The following is an 8,253-nucleotide window of genomic DNA, read 5'->3' as shown; positions in this document are numbered from 1 at the left end:
CCTGCCTCCTTCCTAAGAAGACCAGTAGTCTGACTTTTTTTTCTTTTTAATTTTGGTTTTATATTGGAGCACTTTTGATTAACAATGTTGTCCTAGTTTCTTTCAGGTGTGCAGCAAAGTGGCTCATACATATACACGTATATATTTTGGGAGGGGGGCTTCCCTGGTGGCTCAGGGGTAAAAGAACGCGCCTGCCAATGCAAGAGATCCCAGTTCGATCCCTGAGTTGGGAAGATTACCTGGAGAAGGAAATGGCAACCCATTCCAGTATTTTTGCCTGGAAAATCCCATGGTCAAAGGAGACTCGAAGGCCACAATCCACCCGGTCACAAAAGAATTGGACACAACAACTAAACAACAGCAATTATTTTTCAAATTCTTTTCCCATTAGGTTACTACAGAATATTGAGCAGTGTTCCTTGTGCTATACAGTAGGTCCTGGTTGGTTATCTATTTTAAATATAGCGGTATATACATGTCAACCCCAAACTCCCAATGGATCCTTCCCCCCACTACTAGTCTGACTTATATGACAATCATTGTTTTAAAAAACACAGTTTTTATAACATATTTGCAAACTTGATTTGTGACAAAGGTGGCATCACATAGCAATCGAGGAATAAAAGCTGGTCTTTTCAGTGAAGGGTCTGTGACAATAGGGTATCCTTATGGAAAAAAAAATGAGACACTTACCTTATTTCATCACAAATATCAATTCCAGGAGGATTTAAGACCTGGATACATTTTGGACTTCATAATAGGGAAATATTTTTTTTTAAAAATACATGAACACTTACTCAGTTGTGTCCACCTGTTTGTGACCCCATGGACTGTAGCCGACCAGGTTCCTCCGTCCATGGGATTTCTCAGGCAAGAATACTGAAGTAGTATTAAAAAAAATGTTAAATAATAAAGAAAACTACAAAGGACATTTTGGATCTGTTGAAGAAGTTAAATGTGACATATATTAGATAATTATATAACTCAACCAATTACCAACATCCTGAGTGTGATTTTGTGGCTGCATAGGAAAACATCCTTGTTCTTGGAAATGGGAAAGTTGAGGAAAATCTTCTTAATCAAGTGAAATAGGAGTGGGCGTTGCTTATTGAGGCTGGAGGTTTCTGCCTCCTCCCAAATGTAACTTTCCTTCACCAAGATGTAATTCCCAATGTTGTGAAAGACCCTCCTCCACTCTTTCACATATGGACCTAGTATCTTCCAATAGAGTTTGAGGAGGCAGTACTGCTGGGTGGAGTCAAGCAAAAGGGATTGAGAAATGATCACACAGTGGGGAAAACATATGTCCAAGTTAGCTGGATAATGTTCCCCAAAGCTTTCATTCTCAAATTTCTGAAAATATTACCCTTTCCCCAAAAGGCTATCATAAGAAGCCTAGGTTTTTAAGGTCTGTGTGTGTGTGCGTGCTCAGTGGTATCTGACTCTGTGACCCCATGGATTGCAATCTGCAGGGCTCCTCTGTCCAAGGAATTTTCCAGATAAGAATACTGGAGTGGGTTGCCATTTCCTACTCCAGGGGATTTTCCTGACCCAGGGATTGAACCCATGTCTCTTGGGTCTCCTGCATCGGCAGGCAGATTCTTTACCATTTGCCTCGATTTAAGGTCCATCTGTATACAAAAATCATTGATTTAGATCTTCTACCTCCAGGGATGTCTGTAATCTAGGAAATACTATTAGACACAAATCATGTTTCCTCTTTCCGTCTTACCTTCCTTGCTCTTTCAGAGCATAGAATTTGTACCTCTAAACCACACTGATTACATTCTTTCATTTAAATGTTTATAAGAGTGTTCTCTAGAATTCCACTGTCCAACACATTAGCCTCTAGGCACATGGGGCTCTTAAGCATTTGCAATGTAGCTAGACCAAAATGAGATGTGCTGTAACTATAAAACACTGTATTTGTAGATTAAAAAAAAAAAACTAATAATTTTTATTTCAATTACATGTTGAATTATAATATTTGGATATAGTATATCAAATTAAAGATATTTAAAAATTAATTTTATTTACTGCCTTTCATTATATTTGGTTGCTAGAAAATTTTAAATTCCTTATATGATTTGCATTTTTATTTTGACTCACATTACATTGCTCTTGGACAGTGCTCTTCTTGAGCATCAGAATATAAGGGCAGGGAATTTATCTTACTCAAGTCTTTGTTTGTCACAAGTGCTAGAACAATTATTGATATAATTGTTACATGCTTAAGAGAAACCCACTGATGATATTCTGTATTTGAGAATCTCTTCTTCCCTGTGTTAGGATCAGGCTCTCTTCAGCAAAACATCAGTTTCTGGTAATTGAAAACAGCATTGCTTAGTTAGAGAAAGCCAGAAAAGGTAGCCCTAAAGCTAGGAATTTTCCACAGTTTATTGTGATCCACACAGTCAAAGGCTTTGGCATAGTAAATAAAGCAGAAATGGAAAATTCTGAAAGAGATGGGAATACCAGACCACCTGAACTGCCTCTTGCGAAATCTGTATGCAGGTCAAGAAGCAACAGTTAGAATTGGACATGGAACAACAGAGTGGTTCCAAATAGGAAAAGGAGTACATCAAGGCTGTATATTGTCACCCTGCTTATTTAACTTCTATGCAGAGTACATCATGAGAAATGCTGGGCTGAATAAAGCACAAGCTGGAATCAAGATTGCCAGGACAAATATTGATAACCTCAGATATGCAGATGACACTACCCTTATGGCAGGAAGTGAAGAAGAACTAAAGAGCCTCTTGATGAAAGTGAAATAGGAGAGTGAAGAAGTTGGCTTAAAGCTTCAGAAAACTAAGATCATGGCATCTGGTCCCATCACTTCATGGGAAATAGATGGGGAAACAGTGGAAACAGTGTCAGACTTTCTTTTTTTGGGCTCCAAAATCACTGCAGATGGTGACTGCAGCCATGAAATTAAAAGACACTTACTCCTTGGAAGGAAATTTATGACCAACCTAGACAGCATATTAAAAAGCAGAGACATTACTTTGCCAGCAAAGGTCCATGTAGTCAAAGTTACGGTTTTTCCAGTAGTCATGTATGGATGTGAGAGTTGAACTATAAAGAAAGCTGAGCACTGAAGAATTGATGCTTTTGAACTGTGGTGTTGGAGAAGACTCTTGAGAGTCCCTTGGACTGCAAGGAGATCCAACCAGTCCATCCTAAAGGAAATCAGTCCTGGATATTCACTGGAAGGACTGATGTTGAAGCTGAAACTCCAATACTTTGGCCACCTGATGCAAAGAACTGACTCATTTGAAAAGATCCTGATGCTGGAAAAGATTGAAGGTGGGAGGTGAAGGGGACGACAGAAAATGAGATGGTTGGATGGCATCACCGACTCAATGGACATGAGTTTGAGTAAATTCTGGGAGTTGGTGATGGACAGGGAGGCCTGGCATGCTGCAGTCCATGGTGTCGCAAAGAGTCAGACACAACTGAGCGCCCGAACTGAACTGAAAGCTAGGAAGTTAGGGGACCTGTGTTAAGAATGTAAGACTAAGCCATGCTTCTGCTAATACAGGCCGCCTCAGATGTAGGACATTTGAACCCTTGACTCAAATAGGGTTTATTCATTTATCAGTTCGAAAACCCAGGAGCTCTAGCTTCAAGTGAGGCTTGATCCAGGTCTCAATCAGTGTGATCAGAACTGAGTTTTCGCTCTCCAGTTTTTGGATCTGTTTGCTCTGTGTTTCATTTATATGCAATCTTCCTCCTCTTCCTCTGTCAGTAGCTTCCAGGGCCACTTCCAGGTTTTTGTCCCGTGGAAAAAACAGTCCATTCCCTAATATCTCAAATATAAGTCCAGAAATTGTCCAAAAGTTCAGTTTTCATTCCAAGCCCAAAGAAAGGCAATGCCAAAGAATTCTCAAAATACCCCACAATTGCACTCATCTCACACGCTAGTAAAGTAATGCTCAAAATTCTCCAAGCCAGGCTTCAGCAATACATGAACTGTGAACTTCCAGATGTTCAAGCTGGTTTTAGAAAAGGCAGAGGAATCAGAGATCAAATTGCCAACATCCACTGGATCATTGAAAAATCAAGAGAGCTCCAGAAAAACATCAATTTCTGCTTTATTGACTATGCCAAAGCCTTGGACTGTGTGAATCACAATGAACTGTGGAAAATTCTGCAAGAGATGGGAATACCAGACCACCTGACATGCCTCTTGAGAAACCTAAATGCAGGTCAGGAAGCAACAATTAGAACTGGACATGGAACAACAGACTGGTTACAAACAGGAAAAGGAGTACGTCAAGGCTGTATATTGTCACCCTGCTTATTTAACTTCTATGCAGAGTACATCATGAGAAATGCTGGGCTGGAAGAAGCACAAGCTGGAATCAAGATTGCTGGGAGAAATACCAATAACCTCAGGTATGCAGATGACACCACCCTTATGGCAGAAAGTGAAGAGGAACTCAAAAGCCTCTTGATGAAAGTGAAAATGGAGAGTGAAAAAGTGGGCTTAAAGCTCAACATTCAGAAAACGAAGATCATGGCATCCGGTCCCATCACTTCATGGGAAATAGATGGGGAAACAGTGGAAACAGTGTCAGACTTTATTTTTGGGGGCTCCAAAATCACTGCAGATGGTGACTGCAGCCATGAAATTAAAAGATGCTTACTCCTTGGAAGGAAAGTTATGACCAACCTAGATGGCATATTCAAAAACAGAGACATTACTTTGCCAACAAAGGTCCGTCTAGTCAAGGCTATGGTTTTTCCTGTGGTCATGTATGGATGTGAGACTTGGACTGTGAAGAAGGCTGAGCGCCGAAGAATTAATGCTTTTGAACTGTGGTGTTGGAGAAGACTCTTGAAAGTCCCTTGGACTGCAAGGAGATCCAACCAGTCCATTCTGAAGGAGATCAGCCCTGGGATTTCTTTGGAAGGAATGATGCTAAAGCTGAAACTCCAGTACTTTGGCCACCTCATGCAAAGAGCTGACTCATTGGAAAAGACTCTGATGCTGGCCTGGCGTGCTGTGATTCATGGGGTCTCAAAGAGTCGGACACGACTGAGCCACTGAACTGAACTGAACTGAACTCAAACTGGGGCTATATACTTGTCTTAACGAGAGTCACCAAAAACAAAACAGAGACTGAGGCAAGGATTAGATGCTTTTTTTTTTTTTTTAGGTACAAACCCAGGACTTCCCTGGTGGTCTAGTGGTTAAGACTTATGCTTCCAATGCAGGGGGCGTGGTTTCAATCCCTGGTCAGGGAACTAGGTCCCACATGCAGTGTGGCGTGACCAAAACACAAAGCAAATCTGCAAAACCACGGTACCAAAGGTAAGAAAAGAAGGAAATGTAGCCAACAACAGGGTGAAGCAAACTGAAGTGGTACAGCATTGGCTATTGTGTCGTGTTGAGCCATCGTCTTCCACAGTGATTCCGGAGTAATTTTATAAAATTAAAATCCCATCTAGGAAAAAACCCAATAGGATAAGATCTAGATCATTATTAATAAATTCAGTCAAGAACTCAAGTGTTCATCTAAAATTTCATAAATTTGGGGTAGTATTTGCCATGGTCTGTGTGCAGGTTGAAAGAGAATTTCAAGACATGAGGTAGAATGAAAGGAGAAAAGAGTTTATTAGAGCAGGAGATACTATTAGAACAGTGGGGCAGCTCAAGGGAAAGCTGACCCCATTTGCAGGCTAGTAGCCAATTTTTATAGCCTCCAGAGAGAGAAAACTCCTCCTGGAAGGGTGGCCTTAGGCAACTGGTTAGGATGCCATAGGGTGGGTAACAGGGTGGGTATTTTACCTCACAGGGGGCCCGGGAACCGGCCAGTGTAGATCAGGAGGCTTATGGCAACAACTGTTATGCGGCTTGGTTAATTCTGGAAATTTTTGTCCTGTGACCTTGATATAAGGCTCCACACCTGTGACCTTGGTAAAGGGCTCCATAATCCCATCTCTTTTTATTTCTGGGCCAAATATTTGGCCTGCTCATGATGAACTGACTACCTACCCCATCTCAGGTCATGGGGACACAGGTCACTGGGAAAGGGATGATGACCATTCCTAGATTCTTCAGGCTTAACAGAGACATCGTGAGGTCCTGGGTTCCATTGCCTGCTCTCTGACAGGGTGCATTTACAGAGGGAGATGAGAGTCCGCAGAATGACAAGGCAGCTTGTTCAAGCATTGTCTGAGTGTTGGTCAGGTGATATTCTTGTTCTGCTATCATCTGGAGATTTATTTGTTGTATTCTAGAAGAAACAAATTTACCAAGAAGTTTGAAGATACATGGCCTGAAGATTAATAGAAGTAGAAAGGCTGCCAAGCGGCTTAGAAGAGGGGCTAGCCAGAACCAGAACCAGACATTGATCTGTGGTATTAAATGTTTCTCTAGGTATGAGAAGATTCAAGAATTGGACTCATGAAAATCTTTACCTTAAAGTATGAAAGCACCTCCCATACAGGGACTCTTGGGGATTTCCCTCCACCACTTGCTTGTTGCTTTCTCCTCAAACCCTCTGCAAACAGGCAAATGGCTATGAAAGCAATTGAGGAACTCTGGTTAGGGTTACCCTCTGGCATGTTCCAAAGGCCCTGTAGCCCACTGCACCCCAGTAGCTGTCACCCAAGTGGGTGAGGGCTCTCCTCTCCTCTTTCTTCCTTAGGCTGAGGATTAGGCCAATTGATCATGTGCTGGCATGGGTCAGGCACTTAAAAGACATCACTGCACCTGCTGCTGGAAGACTCCTGTGACAGGATAAGGTGGTCATGGAATGGACCAGGCTACAGGGCATCCACCCTCAGCAAGACAACTTCCATGCACCATGAGGCATATATTGGTTCAAGCAAAACACTAAGCCCACTTCCTTGGCCACCACCTTCCCGGTAGGACTAAAAGACAGATTCCTCAGCCTGTCTTCCCTGTTATTTTCACTTCTCTTTCAGTCCAGATTGATTTACAGGAGCCTAGGTATTGCCTCTGAACCATCCCAAGTGTGCCTTCCATGTTTCAGGAAATCGCCAATTGGAGAGTTATCCATTGGTCCTGGGAATCTCTCTCTTTTCTGTCTGTCCGTGCCTAAGTCACACGGTTGGTGCCTTAGCCTCATGGTTTACACTTAGGGGTCACCTCTCACTGTTGGATGCAACTGTTGGGATGGTCAGCCATTTTGTGCCACTAGTTGAATGGAGGGCTCACTGGGACAAAAGGGATGACTTTGAGTCAACTAGTGACTCTCAGTATCCCCATTCTACAGCATATAGGCTAAAAATGGGTACTAGTACATCCAGGCGGAGAAGGCAATAGCACCCCCACTCCAGTACTTTTGCCTGGAAAATCCCAAGGATGGAGGAGCCTGGTGGGCTGCAGTCCATGGGGTTGCTGAGAGTGGGGCATGACTTCACTTTCACTTTTCACTTTCATGCATTGGAGAAGGAAATGGCAGCCCACTCCAGTGTTCTTGCTTGGAGAATCCCAGGGACGGGGGAGCCTGGTGGGCTGCCGTCTGTGGGGTCGCACAGAGTCGGACACGACTGAAGCGACGCAGCAGCAGCAGCAGCAGCAGCACATCCAGGAGCCTCCCTCAGGCTCACCTTTGGCTACATTCTCAGGAACTGGAAAAATTTGAAAATCTAGACTGACCTCAATAAAAATTGGAGGACCAAGAAAACTGATCTCTTAATGGCACACTAAATTATACCTCCATCCTCCAACTTGATCTCTTTTGCCGAAAGCAGGGAAAAAGGACCCACTCAGAAGTCCCTTATGTTCAAATCTTTATGACCCTTAATCAGAACTTTGTTCTGGGTACACATGCCACATGTCTTTCTGTTGCCGCCTTATCCCCATGCCCACCCTCCATCCCCATCCCTTTGTCTCCCTCTCCATCGGATCTCCCAGATGACCCCAACTTAACTTTTCCTGTCCACATTTGATCTTTATCGTTGCAGACAAGGAAGGGATTTTGAAGTTCCCTTTGGTCCAGGACTTTCTCCTAGCCTGAGGGATCAAAAAACTCTAACATTCTAAAGAATCCCTTTCTAACTTCTCTCATCTCTGGGGGTGAGGGTGTTGGGGGGAACCAAGATTTCCATACTCCTTCAAGTTCCCTTACTCCTCCAGATTCTTCTGATCAAACTAAGACCCCACCTCCCCAGAGGGACAATCCTTGCTAGGACAACATTTTATCAGTCAGTCTGCCCCTGTTAACAGAGCTGATCTGAGCACTCTAATTTAAATTTTAGCTATTAGACCATGAT

Source organism: Bos grunniens, chromosome 3 (genome assembly GCF_055505025.1).
Source record: "Bos grunniens cultivar Pamir isolate PY7600 chromosome 3, Bosgru_T2T1.0, whole genome shotgun sequence".
In the NCBI taxonomy this organism is placed as follows: Eukaryota; Metazoa; Chordata; class Mammalia; order Artiodactyla; family Bovidae; genus Bos; species Bos grunniens.
Note: the sequence above shows the minus strand (reverse complement) of the source record.